Genomic DNA, 21,903 nt, shown 5'->3' on the forward strand with positions numbered 1-21,903 from the left:
AGCCAAGGGGAATGCCAACGGTGTTAATGAGTGTTTTTAAGCGGTTCGATGTGTCTCGACACACTCGAGTTATTCGTTTTGTTAGAGGTGCACGTCGATTAAGTGGCTCCGCGTGCGCCAAGGTTCGAGGGTTTCGTTAGGGGATTCCGGAATGATTTATTCGTCGACGCGAGAGGTGTCAGAGTCGCTTTCTGTCCAGTAAAAAGTTTCCAAGTGGGTCTTAACGAGCGTTTCCCGTATCTAGCCAATCACCAGCGCCGCGTAAAACTTTTATTCCGCGCCATTTTCCCCGGCCTTCGAAATTACTTATACCGCGGCTAGCCTTCCTCCTATATTGGAAGCTGAAGAGATTGTCCTTGGATGGAATTCAAATTTACCGATCAGAAGTTTCGACGAAGATTACTTCAAAACTTTTCGTTGCGTTTACTAATGACTAATAAATAGTATCGTCAGAACTACCAATTTTATTTGTTTCTATACAACTGACAAACTACGAAATATATTATGAATATATTTAAAATAATTAGTAAGAGAAAATATTCGAAAGTATATTTTTCTTTGAAAATTAAATTTAATCTTATTTCGAAGATGGCTTCGTTTTAATTACTTTTCAAGTATCTTTTCTAACTTAGAAATGGTACACAGATAAACAAAACAAATATTTGAACAAATTAATATTACTAAAATGCTTGTCGGGAGCAATCTTTACAGGTTCCAGCAATCCATTTCAATTCGCGCCTCGATTCGAAACTTTTTTTCTAGTCGCTGAACGAAGCCATTTTGCAATTATGCAATCTGTTTTTGCACAGCTCGGGTCTTGTTTAAACGACCCTGTCGACGAGTTTCCCAGAGCAATCCAGACCTAACCCAGATCCTACTTTCGAACGACGTTTAATCTCATCTTCCTGTATCGTTTCGATCCAACTTGTCGTACAAAAGAAAAGAAGTTTCACAATTTAGTTACGCGCGATCTAAGTTCCGCCCTTAGATTCTAGCGCAAACGGCGATATAGCCGCGCTCGATTTAACTCGACGGAAACTTCAAGGTCTGCAATTATAATTGCGCCTCTTCGTCGACGAAACAGCGAATGATAGCGTGTTCGTGCGGAAATTGAAGATCTCTATCGTCTCCTATTACGATTCTGATTACAAATTAAAAGTACAACTGGGTACACCGAATTGGGAACTATAGATGACCAAAACAATAACTCGACTATCCCGGATTTGTGATCACAATTTTCTGTATCGAATGACATGCTACTTACAGCTGATAGATCGTGATATTTATCCTACAGAGAAGGTATGACTAATATATAATGATAAAATTAGCGTGATGCGTAATAAACGAAGAATCGAAGATACACTAGAAGACATAGACGAGTATCATAATTTGTCTCGTCGTATTTGAAGAACAATTAACTAACAACATTTTGTATAAATTATAATTTTGTATAAAAATTTGATCGATGATTACCAATTAAACCAAGTTTGATGATGATTTTATTCACGACTCGAAGGAAATGAAGGAACGGTAATGCTTGACAATCGATCCGAACGACAAACACGAGCAACATTATAAGATTAGAATCTGACGAGCTTGCCACAGTCGTGTAGTATTTTTCGAATGCGAGTGAAGAATTAAACGTAACGAACGCAACTAATAATTGACCTGAGAAATAATTTGAGCTAACGCTGAACCGTAGACCGAATAAAGGAACGAGTTTCCCTCGAGCCACGATAATTTTCCTACCGATTTGACGTCGACTGGAGACCGCCTATCTTCCGTTACGAGGCACGTGCACGACAGTAATCGTCCCCAGGTACGATTTGCGACCTAAAACCAACATCTCGGCACAGTCGTTAAGCGACTTGTACTTCGCAACGTTCGGTGCAAGAACTTTTGTTACTTCGATTTCGACGCGACCGAAGAACCACCGCGACGCTGCTTTCCTTTGTCTTTCTCGACTTCATGCACAAACTCTTGGACCTTCACACGGAAAGCAAACAACAAGCAACGAACAGCTAGACAAAGAGGACCGATCTGATTAGACGTTCACGACACTACGAGGATTAGTCTGGTTAGAGTTCTCTACGTCTACTCAAAAATACAACGAAGCTCCACACATTGACCGCCATTTTTATGAAATTGGACACCTGTAAATACTAAAGTTTCTCGTTTACAGTAAGTTCTCGAGTCGCACGGTTATTTTGCTACGAATATTTTTTAAAATTGCGCGAACAGATCATATTGCACGAAGAAAGAAAGATTAGTTCTAGATGAAGGTAAAATAAAATTCAGATAAATGCATCTTTTAAGAAAATTATTGTGTCGATGGAAAGAATAATTGGAACTTTTAAGTAGAGGAGTCTTACGTCTGACTGAAACGACTCGATACTACTTGGAACTTCTTCCGAAGACTGATCTTTCTTTTTCTATATAATATCCCTCTATATTACAAATTGTACTTGGTTTCTGAACAATTATATCGATGGACGTTATTAGTAGTATTCAATTAAAACAAAAATATTTTAATGTTTCGAAAAATCTGAGTCTTGGACATAGGTGGTGTCCCCAATCAGACTTAAAAAATGTTAAATGGATTTACGCGTGTTTCTTTGTAGAATGTAAAATTAATAAAAGGAAATTTCGTTTAATATCTAAATACATGAATATGTATTACACAAGGACATAAGTAGAAGCGTAATCGAGTATTTACGAATCCGCGTAACTCGAGAACTTACTATATCGCCATTTGTATACGAACTAAGGACACTCCATTGATTTTATATCGTATATTGTGAACTCCGAAGAGGTCTATTAGCCGAAGATTTTTATTACAATAATATTCGACATTTCGAAATTCATTTGTTGCTTTATGTATCACAGATAATACGATATCAAGATTTTTTATTGAGTTTGTCAAGATTATTGATCATATCCATCAACTTTGGAGGTAAACAGTTTATTGCTTCCTTTCGATCATCTATTTGTTTGGTCCTCTTCGTGCAAATACATCTCTAAGAAATCAATATTAAACAAAATGTTATACCTATGGAAAAGTGACAGAGATTTCTAATTCAGTGGAAGCTGGAAATTAGTGTCTGAACTCACGAATAATATAAATCACATGGGAGATCCTGATTGTCTTCTAAATACACTGAGTAATTATTGACACTGCGCCAAATGATAAGAAGAAAAAAATGTATAGCAAAATATAAATTGTAACGCAATTCAATCTAAATGTTTGTAAATAATTTTGTTGAACATTGCTTGTGTATAGAAGTATTGTAGGAAGGAAGAAAGATTGGTCCAGGAAGAAATTGCAAGTAGTATTGTTTCGTTATGGTCAGACTAAGATCCGCGACTTAAGAAAAATTACTCGACGCTGTTCACATTGGATTTATCGATAGTTCCATGCTCCCTTTGATGGAAAACTGATCTTTCTTCCTATAAAACTTTATGTTCTAGACATTTTTGTGTTCGCCTTGCCCCATCATCCGCTGAGTAATGTACCATCTTTCTTATGTAATGTAGAACTTTATAATTTAAGTGTGAGATTCTATTCCTGGCCTACACGATTTATGTGTATTTCTTACATATTTCATTACACATTAAAAATGGAGACCTTTTTTATCGATATCTCGAGAACTAATTTTTAAAAAATCGCACGTCAAGCGATAGAGAATGTTATTTATTTATTATGAATAAATATGGACATTTAAAAAGAAATGTTTTCAAATTCATTTCGATTAAAAGCACACATTTCTTTCAAAAAATTCGTGAAAATACCGCTTATTCGAGGCCCAGTCAAGATTGAACTTTAGAAAATTCGTATGCAAAGCTATTTGGTGGAATTCGTAAAATTGGAAACAATTCCAATACTTTTACATTATTACATTACATAGAATACAATGCTTTTTGATTAGTCCACATCAGATAATTTTTTAAAATACATAATATAATAAAAATTTTTATTTTAGACTAAAATTTGTTTCGCTACTTATTTTTGTAACCTTGCTAAAATTCGCAAATCCTAATTAATTTCCCTCAACATCTCGACTTGAAAATTAATTTTTCTAACTCTATGGTGGTAAATATCCTGTCATATACGAATGAAGGTAGCACTCAAAGCGTTAAAGATGTATTTACCCGAACAGGATCGATCGAACGATCCCTCGGACATCCCGACGCGATCGAAAATCGACCTCTCGCGCCACAAAAATTGCATATTGCAAGACTACGGCGGGTCAACGTGTCGAAAGGAAACCACGATCACGACCACATTCAGCGATCGATGTTATCAACTTCCTAGATAGCGTTACAGAGACCAGCGAATCGCCGAAAGAGGGTTCCCGGGTGTATGTACAGTCGAAGGGTTTTGGAGGACGATTTCCGGGGTAACAGGATCCGCGCGTGGAACGGATAAGGGTTCACAGTGAACGTTCCCCGGACGCGTACGTCCTGTTTTCACAGCCACGGATTCACGCACACAATTCACAAATAAAAAAAAAGATAAACCAACATGGAACATTGACACGGGAACAATAGACACAGTCGCGGGCGACAGTGAGACACTGATCAGCGTCCTTGAACTCGGTACCTTGTGCGTTCGTTGCGTGGTTGCGAGACGAAACGGAACTGCAGTTCAAAACCCGCGTGGTATCACTGTGACACACGGATCGCGGGACACGTGTTCCGCGATAGATCGATAAAACGATTTGAAATATTCACGTAGCGCGAGTTTGATGTGTATCGTGCGCGCGCCAAGGTCCTCGAACAACCTCCCGTTTACGGTTATCTTTCCTAGAGGCCCGCCGATTCCTTCCTCGAGCACTGACTGTTCCCGAACGGAAGCTCGATCAACGGACGATCGATCGATCGCCAGGGGGAATGCTAGACGCGCGCGTCCTCGACGGCCGACGCGGCGAAAGTGAGGGTAGCTGGCTACGCCACGCGACGTCCTCGACGCCGACCGTGCACGAGGCGTCGCGACGGTGACCAGGTCCGCTATCGTTCGCCAACCACTGCTGGCAATTCTGGCCCGATCCACCGAATACAAATAAAATTAATAACTAAAGTTTTCGACATTCACGTGGATACTCTACCAAAATACGTACTATTAATTAAGGCCCTCTTCGATTATTTTTTTTTTTTGACAGCGAACTAGTCAACTTTTTTATATCGAAATACTTCACGCATATTTATCGATATTTACGGAACGTGTGTACATTTTTGTTTGCAAGTGAAATAATTAATTAATTAATTACAAATTAATAACTAGAAAAGTTTTCGACGTTCGCGGAGATATTTCAAGGGATACTCTATCGAAAATGTGTACTTTTAATTAAGGCCCTCTTCGATTTTTTTTTTGGACAGCGAATTACACAACTTTTTTATATCGAAATATTTCACACGTGTTTATCAATATTTATGGAAGGTGTATACATTTTTGTTGGCAAGTGAAATAGTGTGAAATACTGATTTCGTGTGTTCTAATATCCCGACCCACCAAGTACAAATCGAAAATGCGTACTATTAATTAAGGCCCTCTTCGATCATTTTTTTTATATCGAAATATTTCACGCTAGTTTATCAATATTTATTGAATGTGTATACATTTTTGTTTGCAAGTGAAATAGTACTGATTACGTGTGTTCTAGAACGTGGTAAATAGAAACGCCGTGGTTTCCATTCTACGTGTTGCAAACTAAAAAAATATGAAAGAAACGAGGAGTTTGGACATTAAATTCTGCACATATATTTTTCGGATTTTATTCTTCGAGAGACGATAACAATAAATCGATTTTTTCAGAGGTTTGCAGTAGAATAAATAATTCGTTAGAATAGCCACGAAAGACAAAGAGTCGCCATTACTTGCAGCTTCATAGTTTTTTGCAAATATTTCGTAAATCGTTGATTTTGGACAAAAAATAATTACACAAACATTAACAAATATAAAAAACTCTATAAAAATGTTTCAATTCGTATTATCAACAACGTTAATAGTTTAAACGCAATTCAAGAGTAAATATCACACTATTAAAAAGTTCATTTATTATCGAGGTGTACAATTATTATTTGCCATCTTTCAATATAGTAAAAGTGTACGTCACTTTTTAAGAAGATCTTGAGCTTCAAATTTATCGAGGATTTAGTTGCATAAAAAATTTATCAAACTTTCAGGACCTTAGTTTAAAATCGATGGAAACGAATAGCGATAATTGTTTAATTTCGTGAAATATATTTACTAATTTTACTATTCGAATCGAACAAAAATGCCGACAAATAATCATGGTACTGTCCAGTATATCGACGAGCTTAACCTTCGATATATTTTCTGTGGGTGGCAAAATGCGTGACGGTTGGTTTATTATCGTATGGGCGAGACGAGGTCGAACGATGAAGCGAGATTATTTTCACAGGTTTCTAAACACCGATGGCTGTCGATTTTCGTTTACGCCCGCCGCGGGATACCGGAGATCAGATCGCAATGCTCTTTTCGACCGACCGATTGGCACTGGCTGACGTGCACGAGGCGTCGCGACGCATGCAAGGACCGTGAACACCTGGGGGTTCTTGACGCAGCGCGGGGAAGCTACGGAGGCGACGGGCCTGTTGCACGAATATTTTTGGAATTTCTTTCGCTCGTTGCCAGGGGGGTGGAATGATCGAGGGAGTTCGTGGAACGGTTTATAACAGTGCTAGAAATAATTAGAGGATGGGCTGGTGCTATGACTTCATCGCTTGATAGATTATTTAACGCGTTCGGTAAACACGCATCGCGAATAGAGCACCGGTATCTAGGCAAATCTTCGTCAAATCTTTTATTATTTTAGATTCTTGCAACTCAGAATACTAAAAAGATTAAGAAATTAATCATATTATTCGGTAGATTAAGTGTAAAGTAGGTGTAACTATAGATTGTTTGATAATAAGTGAGCATCAACGGGTATACTTGCTATGAAATTAGAAATCTGTGTGTTTGTGATTCCTCTATATCCCCTACTGTTGCTGTTTAATCCGGATGAATTTTTGTTTGGTTGTTCTTTATGTTCCGACGGAAAATATGGGCTAATTTATTTGCGGAAATATTAGCCATAATTATTATTATATTACGAAATACAAGACAATTTTAAATTATATTAAAGTTTTCTAGCAAATTAAATTCTAGATAACACCAATAAATTTTGTATATCTACACTACAGATTCACGTTCAAAATCTGTATGTTTGTGATTTCTTTATGATACTTACTATTTTTCTCTAGTCAAGATACAATATTATTTAGTTGCTCGTTATGTCATGACGAAAAACATAAACTACTTGAAAAGCTTTGAAAAATTTTCTAAATCTTATCCCAATATTTCTATAAATCATTCATTCGATTATTTTTACACGATTTTTCATTCTCATTTTTTAGAACATAGCAATCGTGGAAGATCCTGTGCAGTCATATTGTAGCAATTATTATACTCAAATCGCGATTCTAATTTATGATAACGGTACAACGCTACTGGCGCCGTAAATTTGTGAAGTGCCACAATTAATTCACTCTCTCTCTCTCAAACGCCAAAAGAGACAATACATACAATACAATCTAGTCATTTTGCGTGTATTAAACATATACATATTTATTTCGAGCCAATTTCTTTCCCTTTATCGTTGCCCAAACTGTAATTTCTGTCAAAAAAAACTAGCAATGACCTCGACATCTTGAGACCCACAAACGATAAAAAGAATTTTTGCTGTCGAGACCCACGAATTCGCCTCTGTTTCACGATCGTCGTCGAGCGCCATTACCACGAATGGTCACGAAAGGTTCGCCGTGAAAAATGGCACCGCGTCGCGACGAGATTTACGACGACACACCGTCACCGTAATTCAGAACGTCGCGCTGCGCCCGCGACTCGAAATGAAAAACCCTCGATGTCTGTTCGTCCCAACGATCTGGCCAAAAATCACGCCCACAGAATTTTTGGCAGCCTCTCCCGCGCGCTTGGATCTTTGTTCGCGGGTCACCGAGCATCGCGACGACGAGAGAAAACGCCGAAAGAAATCGGTCGTCGTTCCCTCTGTCGCGATCCTTGCACTTCGGGGAATCCGACCGACCGGTCGCCAAGTTGGCACGACTTTCTCTCGCGATAAAATATGACGAACGATGAAACTGGATTCATTTGTCTGCGTCTAAACGGGAACCTGGTTAAACATGCTGCTGGTTAACCAATATTTGATATATTCGACCGTTGACCTTTCGTTGCACGAATTCTGCGACGAGTTTCCGGTCGCTGATCACGATTTTGGAGGTGAAAATAGCAAATTCGATAAGATGGATTCGATGTGATGGTTATCCTTGACATATCTGATTAATCTACGGTCGTCACATTCGAGAGAAATGATTCAGAATTTGACTTTACAGAGAATTATATGCAGTAGTAATGACTAGCTGTATCATCAAGATGTTAATTTTAATTTCTCTGTATCGATTCTAAAGATTATGTTAGGAATGTGTCTGTATATACAGTAAGTCACGAAATGTAAACAGAAGCATTTTTTATATTGAATTAGATTTTTGTAAGATGTGAAATTAGATTCAAGGCAATGGTTTCAATTGTTTTCAATGTACACGGTGTTCGGCCACCCCTGGGAAAAATTTTAATGGGAGATTCTAAAAATTCTAGACGCAGATCTAGAATAACAATTTTTTGATTGAGACTGCGTTAAAAAGTAATCTCCATTAATACGTTTTGTTTGAATTTTGAAACATTAAAATACTTCAATCCATCCAAAAGTTATGATTTTTTAAACATACGTACGAAATTTCGGGAAAACATTTCTGACAACACAGTATATTTTCGGTAAAGAATTTTTTTCTCGAAAGTACGTAGGATTTCAGGGGTGTGTCTATTCACCAAAAATGATTGTAACTGACCCTCGCAACCGAAAATATTTTTTTTAGAACGATTTGAAATTTTTTAATTTTGTCGAAAAATTTGTCCACTTACTCGAATTTTTTTCTCGAAAGTGCGTAGGATTTCAGGGGTGTGTCTATTCACCAAAAATAATTGTAATTGACCCCCGCAACCGAAAATAATTTTTCCAGAATGATTTGAAATTTTTCAATTTCGTCGAACAATTTAGGCACCTACCCCCTGTCGATTTTTCTTAAAAATTAGTTATTCATTTTTAATAAATTTGTTTGACGCCCTACAGAAAAGTTGTCTAATACTTTTTTGTAGGTGCCCATAAGCACTACTTCAGAAAAAAGTTTCATTGAAATATATTCACTATTGTAGGAGTTATGAGTGTTTGAAAATTGGACCATTTTTATGGGGTTTTTCTCATTTTGTGGGGTCAAGGACCAACTTTTCGAATATTTTTATAATTGCTACATATTCGCTACTAAAATACGCGTAATTTGCTTTTTTAAACATTAAAATCGTCCAATCCGTTCAGGAGTTATGACATTTTAAAGATATGAATGAAATTTCAAGAAACCATTTCAGGCCTCATATTATATTTTCGGTAAAGAATTTTTTTCTCGAAAGTACGTAGGATTTCGGGGGTATGTCTATCGACCAAAAATGATTGTAATTGACCCCCGCAACTAAAAATATTTTTTTTAGAACGATTTGAAATTTTTTAATTTTGTCGAAAAATTTCAGTAGAATATTCCTAGTCAGACATTGCATTTTCAGTAATGAATTTTTTCTCGAAAGTGCATACGATTTTGGGGGTATGTCTATTCACCAAAAATGATTGTAATTGACCCCTGCAACCGAAAATATTTTTTTAAAACGACTTACAATTTTTTTTTTCGGAAGTAGAATATTCTTCGTCAAACATTATATTTTCAGTAATGAATTTTTTTGAGTGAGTGAGCAATTTGCATTTATATACTAAAATTGAACATTCTGTATATTCGATTCCACCAACAGGTCATATAGTTTTATTATCGTCTGTTAGGTGCACTTTTGACCTTCTCATTCGACTCTTAGGTCCACTTTTAATATTCAGACTAAAGTACATTTGCACTTTCTTCTCATGAGCTTGGCCCCACCTATTCGTTTAAAATTAATGCAGTCTACTTGCCGTCATAAACTACGTCAGTAACCTTTACAACAGACATATCTAATAGCATTTCGTCGAATCGCGACGCGTCTACGAATTACACGGTGCTAGTTCTTCCTGACAAACGAACCTAACCTTCCTTTATCGATTACTCTCTTAGTCGTTTCGTGTTTTATACACCGTCTTACACAAATTCCATACGATAAAAGAAACAAATACGCGCGATAGAATTCCAGTCGCTGTTTCATTAATCCCATTCGCCGACGAGCATCGTCTTCCGCGGCCGAGAAGTTTCTGTCCGTGCTACTAGTCTGACTGCTGGCTTATTCCACTTCTCTAACGAGCAACACCCTTATCCGTAACTAGCTTTTTCTCGCAACTCGGCTCGTCCGGACGTCCGTTGAAAAAAATCAGCCGTATTGATATAAAGCAACCCATTTTTTCAGTTCCAAAGTTTTACTCGCGCTTACGAAATTTTATGAAAATTTGCTCAGATGTTCTCGAATCGCGGATAAAACGATTCAAACGGACAAATGAACGTAGGGAAACACATTCTTACACTTGAATAAAAAATATCTTCAAAGCTACCTTTGTATTTGTTTCGTTCGAGAAATTTTATAGACGTCAATTTGATAAAATAGGGTGGATCATTATTTCTAGCGAAAAATATTATACTTTTCTTGTAGGTGGACGTGTAGAGAACATATGTATGAAGGTCATCAACGATTATTTAAATGTAGTCATATATTTCTTATTGCATCCACTGATGCTCCTTGATATTTTTGAAAAAAAAGGAATAATCTATTTATGTTAAAAATTCGTTAGTTTAGGAGATATTTTAATTTTAATGTTGTCAGAAAATCGTGACTCTTTCGTCAATATTATGAATTTTATTCAACAACGTTATGAAATGTAAACATTTGAGAATAGTTCAATTTAAAAAATAAGTTGTATGCTGACCACCATGATTAATATGAGTGTTCATATCACCACTGAATGTAAATAACACTAGATACATTACACAGTGTAAGTGAATCATAAATCTGTCGATTCAGAAAATGTTAACAAAGGAGTCACAATTTCCTAATAAAATTAAAATTAAAATATCTCCTAAATGATTTCTTACTACAAGTAGGTTAGTACTGTTTTGTAAAGAATATAAAGGAGCATCAATTGATACAATAAAAAATATATAATTCCATCGTTGATGACCTAAAACACTAGTATCACCAGAATATGCCCCTCTTAAAACCGTTCAACTTCATCTGAAATATTTTTCGCTACCCGTGGAGATAATGACACAAATTTAAATGGCAATAGTGGCCCACCCTGTATAGAGTAGCCTATAGGTGGGTCCCGCGGTGTGTTTACGCGATACAACGTACTTATTCTTGGCGCGCGTTTCGAGACTAGAGTTGTTATAGGTATCAACGACGTCCTGGCGATACGACAAAGCTATGAATACTTCAAGGCGGCCGCCGCGGAAGACTCGGCCATGCCACCGAGTTCAGTGCAGAAATCAACGGAACGCATCGATCTGGCAATGTCATGGCGATCGATGGGCCTTGATCTAGAGGCTTATCGAAACGGAACGACTTCGTTAATCTTCTTAATGGGCGCCGTTCCGCGTTTTCCAGCGGAACGATCTTCCTCCACGAACCTCGGTCGTTCTGTTTCACGGATTGCACGCGCATCACGTGACCGGGACAAATCTACTGATTGGCGGAGGAGAGAAAATGGCGTGATGAAATTGGTCTTTCCTCGATATTACTTCCTTATAGGAAACGAGTATAATTATTGCGCGAAACAAACAATATCGTAGTATAAAAATGTTGTCAATTTTTAATTCGACAACGAAGACGTTAATTGAAACGAAAATTCAAAAAGTTGTATTTTATATTTCAAGTTTACTGATACGACTAACCTTAAAAAATTTCTAAACATATTTATGGCTAATTCCACGATCAAATACGGAGATATTTCGCAAAAGTTAGAAAGAAACTTTTCTGTGTAAAGGTTTTTATTTAGAGCACATCGTAAAAATATGTAGCATTAAAAATAGCTTCTATAAATACTTATATATTTTTCATTAGCTTTTTATGGCTCGCGAGTTTACGTTAGAGAAAATACATTTTGTTTTTAGTACTATTCGGAGCTGGAAAAACCAGTTCCGGGAGGAATGGGCTTTTTATCGGCCAAGGGCTTTACCCGTCCTTTCTAACTCAAATGGGATGTAACGTATTTCTTCTACTATTATTTATTATATATTTCCAACACGGTTTATAATAATGTAAAGTTCATTCCTTAGAATCTTTGGAAAACTAAAAAAGGTTTTTTAAATTACTATGTCGCCACAAGGACCTACAAAGAGTGACATCTCTCGGGTGTTCAAGCTAAACTTCCAAGGACCACCACCCAACTAATATTATTAAACATTAATAAAAACAAATGTTAAAATATTTTATTCTTTTCTTCAGACATTACTTATCGAAAACCAAAATTTATATTCATTCTCTTATCTCTGTCAATTTTTTAAATATTTTACCTCATCCGTTAACACTAGAACTACCGACAATTATGGTGTATTTATTTGCATCAAAGAAATTAAAACGATAGATACTTGAAGAAATATACATTGCAATGGAACTAAATATTTATTATACAAAACTATGATAAAGTTTCAAAAATCCAGTCGAGTAAATTTTTTTATAATTACAAAAGCTATGATTGGTTCAAATGCAAATATCCAACTGACAAAATATTTGTCTTGCATTTTGTTAACGCTTTATTTATGATTTTCATACAAATTCGATTTCCCCCCTTATCTCGTGGTGCTCGAAAATTTAATAGTATCTTACACGGAAATTTCGTAGCGGTGTAACCCTCTTTAAAGTGACTCAATAATGGCAGCCAGGGTGCATTTTACCGCGTCGTGGAACAACTTCTAGCAATCGTACCGAGTGTCCGTAGTTTCCGCCAAGGCGTCCGCGGAAAAGTAGAACAGGATCGTTAAACTTGAACCTACAGTTCAAGTACGCGTGTTCGACCGTTTATCGGTGGCTAATTTCGTCGCGGAACAACGCTGTTCGCTCTAACGAGGTCAACGAACCCTCGATGCAACCTCGTGTTTGACGGTGCTATCGACGACATTACGACGGTGTAAAGATTTTTATTATTTCTAATAACTTTCCAATATTTGGTTCAGTGTCTCTCAAATTTCAGCTTCCAACATTTTTACAGCTCCAAACTAGAATGGAATCAAGTTTCCCTTTTAAATATAGATTGAAAGTAATTAAAAAGAGTCTTTCATTTGATGTATTTCTACAAACTCTGACGCAATGGAAAATGTTCGAGAATTTTCAACGTAATCGCACTGCCTCAATTTGCATCTGACAAATGAATTTTACGACCAAACGAGACTCTAATTGAGTTCCAACCTACGTTCTTCGACTGTGTTTACCACGTTTCTGCCAAATTCCACGAAAATTGTACGATTTAATAGTTCGTTAAAGGAATTCTTATCGCGCTGGTGTAAGGGTTTCTAATTATTTCACGCGACAACGCGGTTCAGATATGTAAATTCTCTTAATTCTCATGCTGGAATCGTGCCTGCTTCCCGGTCCAATCAGATTTTAAACGATCCTTAACGCACACTTGTCGCGTCTGACAGAGATTTGTACAACGTTCAAATAGTAAAAATACCATTTTTGTTCGAATATTTCAAAATGAAAAATAAAATTCTGTTGTATTCGAATACTAAATTATAAGCGGAAAATTTAACTGTAATTATTATTATTTAAACATCAAAAAATGCTTTAGAAACACGTCTGTCACCAACATACAACTAACAATTAGAATCGCATATATTGTTTCGAATATTTTCAAATCAAAACTAAATACGAAAAATTCATCCTGATGACCAGTAGCAACTCTTTCATGATTGTAGTTTCCTTGTAAATGTTAAAAATTTTGAATATTAGAGTTTTAAAATTGCGCGTTAATTTCGATAAATATTTTCCATTATTTTTGGCACTCGCGAGTTAAGGTTTTAAAAGAAACTGTTTGCAGAGACGTTTCAGCGCTACCAGCGGTCCGATAAGGTTTTGTAGTCCATCGAAGATTTACACGATCCAGTTATTTTTATTGGATCACGTCATGCAGAAATACGAAACCGAACGTTTGAAGTCAACCTTTGTCACAGCAAATGACAGTCTGCGTTCTACGGTCATTGATGCGGGAGAATGTTACGGAACTACCGCGAAGTTCATGTACTCATTGATTTCCCGATAGACACGAACTTCGCGTACCACGGTGTATGCAAAGTAAACGCGCGCGCACGTGACGCCTCGTTTGCGTATCGTATGCCAGTAGAGGAAACGTACGATCAGTAAACCGAACGAATTTCAACGAATCCGCGCGTCCCGGGGAACTTTTAGCCCCGTAAAGGACGTGGTTCTTTACGAGGGTCGTGCAGTAAAGAAACGAGTCGAAGCACCAGAATGAAACAAGAACGTTGAATCGAATGGCGGAAACGCGACACCGTGGAAAGAAACGTTTCGTATCGTCTCCTCAGGGAGAAGAAACGTAAAAAAGTGTCACGGTTCTCCGACTTTCGAAATAAATGTACGATGTTCGGTGAACTCGAGCATATTCGAGAAAATTTTAGAGAGAGATGAGAGATGATGACACACTAGTACACGCTAAACATGCGATATAAGATAACTTGGCAGCATTCGTTATATGCTCCGCTTAAGTGGACAACTGAATTATGTTACTTAATGATGATTTTTAGCTTCGTCCATTATTTGTGAGATAATACTCTTCCCTTCGACGAGTGATTATGCGATATACTTCGATACTTTTATTTTATAATTCATCGTTTTAGCGAGTTTAACCCTCGAGGAAGTCTTCTACTGTAAAACGCGATTTTTTATGTTCGCTTTGGTGTTTTTTTATAAAGAAGCAAGTTCTTGAAGTGAGACATATTACAAATAATTGAGGAAACGAAAATAAACATTTAATTTATCATAGTATGAGCTACAGAAAACAGAATTGACAAAAACTCAAAAAGAGCTTGAAACTGTAATGTATACTCTAGGAACTGACGTTGTTTCTCCGACATATACAGGATGTTCGGCCACCCCTGGGGGAAAATTTTAATGGGAGATTCTAGAGGCCAAAATAAGACGAAAATCAAGAATAACAACTTGTTGATTGAGGCTTTGTTAAAAAGTTATTAAAGTTTGAAGTTCCGCCTGTAGAACGGCAACTTGAGAACAGCTGCGTACGCACGATAGCGGCTCTCACTCAGAAAACTGTAAGGCTGTCGATACGTCAGTGAGTAGAGTCTCTCATGCTGAGTGAGAACCACTATCACGCGTACGCAGCTGTTCGCAGGTTGCCGTTCTACAGGCGGAACTTTAAACGTTAATAACATCTTAAAGAAGCCTCAATCAACAAATTGGTATTCTTGATTTTCGTCTTATTTTGGCCTCTAGAATCTCCCATTACAATTTTCCCCAGAGGTGGTTGAACACTCGGTATATTTGTGTTAATCCGAAGTTAATAAACAAACCTTATTAATAAAATTTTCTTTTACATCAGAGAATGAAATGTCTCATTAGAAAGTAACACTCATTTCTTAGTAACAACTTACCCCAAAGAGAAGTAAGAAGTTCCACTTCGACTAATCACAAAAAACCGAGTTTCTATGAAAAACTTATATATTAAATTTAACAATAATCAGGAGTGACTACATTATTTCCTAGTCATTTTTTATTTTTTCTCAAAATCAGAACTTCTAGCCCCGGTCTTCCCTACAAAATCTCGAATAAATCTCGAAATTGTTCAGAATTTCAGTGGGAATTTCGTTTCTCGTGTTCTGTCGGCCCGATGGGAAATTCGCGATCGAAAGGTTCGAGAAACAGCGTCTTCTGGGTCACCCGGTGCGCGAAAGCGCGGCAACGTTTAACGCGCTCGACGCCAACAAGTCATGTAAACGTTCGACAATCGATAATATTCAAACGACGGAGTATCCGGCCCCCCTGTCGGATCGAGCTCAAAAGAGCCGAGCGAACGACACGGAAAATTCGATTTGTTTTTACGAGACGTCGATGTAAGTACGGATGGGACGAAACGAATCGATAGTAAACGGTCGACTTGCGAAAATGGCGTTCGATCAATTCCGCAGTCACGGATCGGAGCATGAACGGACGCGTGTCGTCACGCGGAAATGCTCGCGGAGGGGACAAAATTGCAACGCAATTGCACCTGCGTGCATCTGCATTCCGTAGCACGGCCGTCCTTCGAGCGAACTTACCACCCGTTGCTTCGCAATGCCTACGCGCAATTACATTCTATTTTCAGTCTAGCATCTAGCTCGCCCCGAGGCACGCACCGACAAATCACTTTCCGAGCTTTCGTCCAAGCCATAAGCGTCCGCCATCGACGAGGAACAGCGAAGAATGATAAATTAAATTCACCGATTAAAAAATGAAATCATTTTAAATACGCCATTTTTTAATTTACAGGTATTTTACCGGTGATTATCGGTAGTTTCATTCGACTGAAATTCATAAATTATTATTATTCATCTATTAACGTGATTAAACCCTTTAGTACAAAGATGTAATATGTAAGAAACTGCAGATGTCGATTTTACGTAGTCAAACTGTGGTCCAATAGTAATAGATAATGTAATTTATTCAGATCTAATAAATCATATAGCGAAATTAGAAAGGTAGCGAAGAAGAGATATTTTACAAAACTGTTTCGATAGTAATATGCAAACACGGGAATTCCCCGCGACCGACTGGCGAGCTTTACTTGGGGGTTCCCCTACGGTCGACCAGTGCTTCAACGTAAAGCGCCATCCTGCGGCCATAAGCCTGCCTCACAAACATTATCGCTCAGTGAATCATTCTATTTACACAATTTTGAGATCCAAACGTTGTGTGTTAAATTACAGAGTAAAATAGAAAGTGATTTCTTAAATATCTTGATGGTACATACAAAGGTAGCAATTGAGTAATCGTTGAACACGAAATATGAGCAGACCTGGGCAAATTTCATTTGAAATAAAAATAAGAATTAATAATTAATCATAATCGACTAATTTATGTACGGCCATAAATAATACTAGGCAGCTTACTGGGTCTTCCGACCTACCCCTATTCCTTCCCTGTCCGTTCAAAAAATTTATTATAGAAGAAATAACACAGAAATAAGGAGAAAGAAATAATTACAAATTATATCTCGAACTGATAATAGAAATAATGTAATATTAATCTTTAAATATGTCGCATATTTCGACCAGAAATGGTCGCGTCCAACCATTGCTCGCTGTTTCTACTTACGCTGGGGTCCAAACTCTACTTCACGAAATAAGGAGAAAGAAATAATTACAAATTATAATTTTTATTTCTATACCACTGAACCTCGAACTGATAATAGAAATAATGTAATATTAATCTTTAAATATGTCGCATATTTCGACCAGAAATGGTCGCGTCCAACCATTGCTCGCTGTTTCTACTTACGCTGAGGTCCAAACTCTACTTCACGCGTGCCTTGTTAATTTTCAAACTCCATTTTTTCAAAAATAAAGACTCGTACAAAGTACTTTTATTTTTTCTTACGAAGAATCTGTATAACCTACGATGTATGCACGGAAGGACTGATGAAAATAGAGAGAAAATATCATCAGTGATTTGAGGAACCGTTGCGTTTGACAAACGATTTGCATAATTTCGTAATGTTTTAAAATTCGAGCTTACGAATCGGACAAGCCGGTACCCGGCAAGAACGCAGCCAAGAATTCAATATAGAAGACGCGAAGTTCGCGAGAAAGAGTAAAAGCCCGAGATCCATGCTAGTTTTAGTACGGAACCCGTTCAACAAGTAGTAGTAAAACTGGTGTAAGCTTGATACAACCGGTGGCGTCGATTTACGATTTCGACGAAATTTATGGTCACGAATAAATTCGCAGTTGAACATTTCGTTGCCAGAATCGCGTACAACTTACGCGTTAACCAATTATCTCCGTCGTATTGTTTCTCGTTGCTCTCTGTCTTCGTCTACGCGAAATGGATAAACGATACACGGTGAAATACGGTCGACATAGATCCAAAATGAATTGGAACAGAGTCTAAACTTTGTAAATTCCCGTTTGTCCTCTGATATTTTCTAAAAAGAATTTATCCTATTTTTAGACGTGGATCAATTTTCACCCGTACAAATTGATTATTTTAAAATAGTTTTGAGCTTTAACTTACAAGAAGATGGTACTAGATGAACAATTTACATACAATGTAGTAATCGAATTTGGAGACTATGGAAACTCGTCAACTCGACACTTGGAAAGACGTTTCGATCGTCCAAGAAAATTTGCATCGTCGTAAAAATTAACGTAAATGCGAAACAAATTATATTCCGCAGGTACGTCCGTGAGTTTGGATGAAGAAACGAGGTCGTAGAACGACGAAGACAAAACACCAGCAGAAGTTTCATCCTTCACGAGGATCTCGAAACTTTCGAGCGTTTTTCAACTACTTTGTCTCCCGATTGAAGCGGGTTTCTAGCACTCTCGGTCAAGAGTGTAATATTTTTGGCAGGAATAAACGACTCCTATAACACATTGTATGCAAACCCGATAAGAGACCAGCAGCCAGAGCCGTTAACCTCGATATTAATCAAGCATATTGGCCCGCTCGAGCGACGTTTCAGATCGTGTACCGCGTCGAAAATACTTCGCGATCTCGAAACACAAAACAGAAACATCTATTTCATCGTGACGACTCGCGTTTGTACCGCCATGATTTTTCGTAACTCGCGAAATTCGGAACGGATGCTGAGCGAATTTTGCAAAGATTATTTTAGAAATGCAGTATACAATATAGTATGATATAGTGTAGCAATATAAAATGTTATATGCAATATATATACAGAGTGAGTCATTTAACTCTTTCATCTTAATTTTTCTTGTAAACTACACGTTGCATAAAAAAATTTTTGATATAAAGAGGAGCATATACAGCAACAATTAATTTTTTGCTGATTTCCTCTTTTATCCAAATATGAAGGACACCTTGAGTTTTGTAAGTATAATGTGTAACATTTAATCATCCCATTCGAAAATCTGTTGAATATAGAATAAAAAATTATTAAGGTGCATGGGGTCAGAAATTAATAATTGAAGTATTTCCGTCCAGCGTCAAACAAATTTATTAAAAATCAAAAACGAATTTTTAAGAAAAATCGACGGGAGTCTTCTAAAATTTTACGGCGAAAAAAAAAATTTCAAATCGTTCTAAAAAAATTATTTTTAGCTAGGGGGGTTAATCATAATCTTTTTTGGTCATTACACATATCCCCGAAATCCTACGCATTTTCGAGGAAAAAATTCCTAAACAAAAATTTAATGTGAGGCCAGAAATGGTTCCCCGAAATTTCATGCGAATCTTTAAAATGTCATAACTCCTGAACGGATTGGACGATTTTAATGTTTAAAAAAGCAAACTACGCGTATTTTGATGGAGAATATGTACAAATCGCAAATATATTCGAAAAGTTGGTCCTTGACCCCGCAAAATGATGAAAACCTCATAAAAATGGTCCAATTTTCAAACAGCCATAACTTCTACAATAGTGAATATATTTCAATGAAACTTTTTTCTGAAGTAGAGCTCATGGGTACCTACAAAAAAGTATTAGACAACTTTTCTGTAGGGCGTCAAATAAAATTATCAAAATTAAAAAACTAATTTTTAAGAAAAATCGACAGGGGGTAGGTGCCTAAATTTTTCGACGAAAAAAAAAAATTTCAAATCGGTCTGAAAAAATTATTTTCGATTGCGGGGGTCAATTACAATCATTTTTGATCAATAGACATACCTCCGAAATCCTACTCACTTTCTAGAAAAAAATTCGAGAAGGTGTGAAACTTTTCAACAAAATTAAAAAATTTCATATCGTTCTAAAAAAAATATTTTCGGTTGCGGGGGTTAATTACAATCGTTTTTGGTGAATACACACACCCCCGAAATCCTACCCATTTTCGAGAAAAAAATTCTTTACCGTAAATACAATCTATAATCAAAGATTTGTAATTACATCCCCTTTTTTATCACTTCATATGTAGATATAGTCCAATTATCCGGCATATAAAATTTTAATGGGAGATTTTAGAGGTCAAAATAAGAATGAAACCAAGAATACCAATTTGTTGATTGAGGCTTCGTTAAAAAGTTATTAACGTTTAAAATTCGTGTTCTCTACTCAGTGACGTATCGACAGCCTTACAGTTTTCTCAGTGAGAATCACTAGCAGCTGATTGTCGTTCTACAGGCGGAACTTTAAACGTTAATAACTTTTTAATGAAACCTCGATCAACAAATTGGTATTCTTGCTTTTCGTTTTATTTTGGCCTCCAGAATCTCCCATTAATATTTTTCCCAGGGGTGACCGAACACCCTGTATAATATTGTATAATTTGAATAACACTATATAATAGTAACTATATTATATTCAAATTGACCCAGACTTGTATCAGACTTTTCAATCATCGATGTTTATCGTGTCGATTATCCGTCTCATTAGCCATTTGAGATCGAAAAGATTAATTACAATAAATGCATCAGCTCACAAATCAAAACCGTGACGATTTTTGTTTCCACGCGAATAACGATCATCTGTTTCACCGATTAAAATTAAGCATCGACGTTGCGCTGCATCGAACGCCATTTTCTGCCTTTCACCGTTGGAGAACCGAGCCACTCGTATGCAAAAATGAACAACTCTTGGACGATAAATCATCGTGATAAACCGCTGGTCGAACGGTACTTGTTCCTGCCTCTACAAACGCGTACAAGTTGATATTTTCAAGTGATATTTTCAACACGTGATACAAACTGGACTTCTACCGTTATCTTGTGGTCGCCATCTTAAGTGCAGCAACTTCTGATTACGTGTCATTAAGTCAAGTGTACGGATCTCTTACACGACCATTAAAATTTTTCATTCGAGCATAAATATGTATGATAGAAACCTTCGTTTAAAGTTTTGTTTGTAACATCGCGCGATCTAGGGAGAAAGTAGATAGTCCGCAGTGATAGTATCAAGGAATGCGCCGACCTTGCATACCCGACACACAGATAACACGTACACGTAAACGTACAACAACAGAAGTCGTAATGGAAAATCTTATCCTGTATTCGCAAATTTTCCTATCAAAACATTTTCTCGTACACACAAATATCCTATATTGGAAATTGTCCTATATTAAAGTCCAGCGAGCAAAGAGAATAATTGCAGACGAATAAATTTTCGTAGAAATGGAAATGCAAATGTATTCGTCGCCAACGAATAAATGTTGTTTGCGAATGAAAATATGTTCGTTGCTACATATTATTCGTATAATAGCTTTTCCTATATCGCGTAATTTTCCATCGTTGAACGTCCGTAGGTAAATAAATTTATCTGTTCCAGGTGGCATAAACGTCGACCAGCGTAAAGATATCAGCGACGAGAGCAGCTAGACGCGTGCTTGGTCGACTGCACCGGAATCGATTGCACACCTTGATGCGCCCATGCAAAATTTCTTTTTCTCCCTGTGTGCGGCCTAGCATGTATCAAACCCCCTCCCCCAACCGACAACCTTGACTTCCTGACGCATTTAGATCGCAAGCTAGTTGCGTTTCCACAGTTGGAATCGTTTACTCCGACGTACTCTCCGCTGATGAAACATGCAATTACTATTTAATAGACCCGACAAGAATTTCTTCTAGTTTCCCGTGCGATTATTTCAATATTAATGAATATCTTGCATCCTAAGACATTT

General features: G+C 37.1%; 1 protein-coding gene across 9 annotated transcripts in view; it reads right to left on the bottom strand.

The window, feature by feature from the left end:
• LOC143349648 (uncharacterized) overlaps nucleotides 1-21,903 on the bottom strand; it is a 67,760-nt gene that overhangs the window by 19,412 nt on the left and 26,445 nt on the right. For 4 of the 9 annotated variants that reach the window (XM_076781046.1, XM_076781045.1, XM_076781047.1 and 1 more), the window contains exons 1-2: nucleotides 5,118-7,051; nucleotides 4,601-5,036 (exon numbers count right to left, since the gene is read on the bottom strand). The exons of 2 other annotated variants lie outside the window; for them this stretch is intronic. The gene's annotated coding sequence lies outside the window, so the exon portion shown is untranslated. Of the gene's footprint in view, nucleotides 1-4,600; nucleotides 5,037-5,117; nucleotides 7,052-21,903 lie in introns of those variants that run through there. 3 more of the 9 variants (XM_076781044.1, XM_076781042.1, XM_076781050.1) reach the window with 3 other exon arrangements.

The sequence above is a fragment of the Colletes latitarsis genome, chromosome 14, assembly GCF_051014445.1.
Source record: "Colletes latitarsis isolate SP2378_abdomen chromosome 14, iyColLati1, whole genome shotgun sequence".
Lineage (NCBI taxonomy): Eukaryota > Metazoa > Arthropoda > Insecta > Hymenoptera > Colletidae > Colletes > Colletes latitarsis.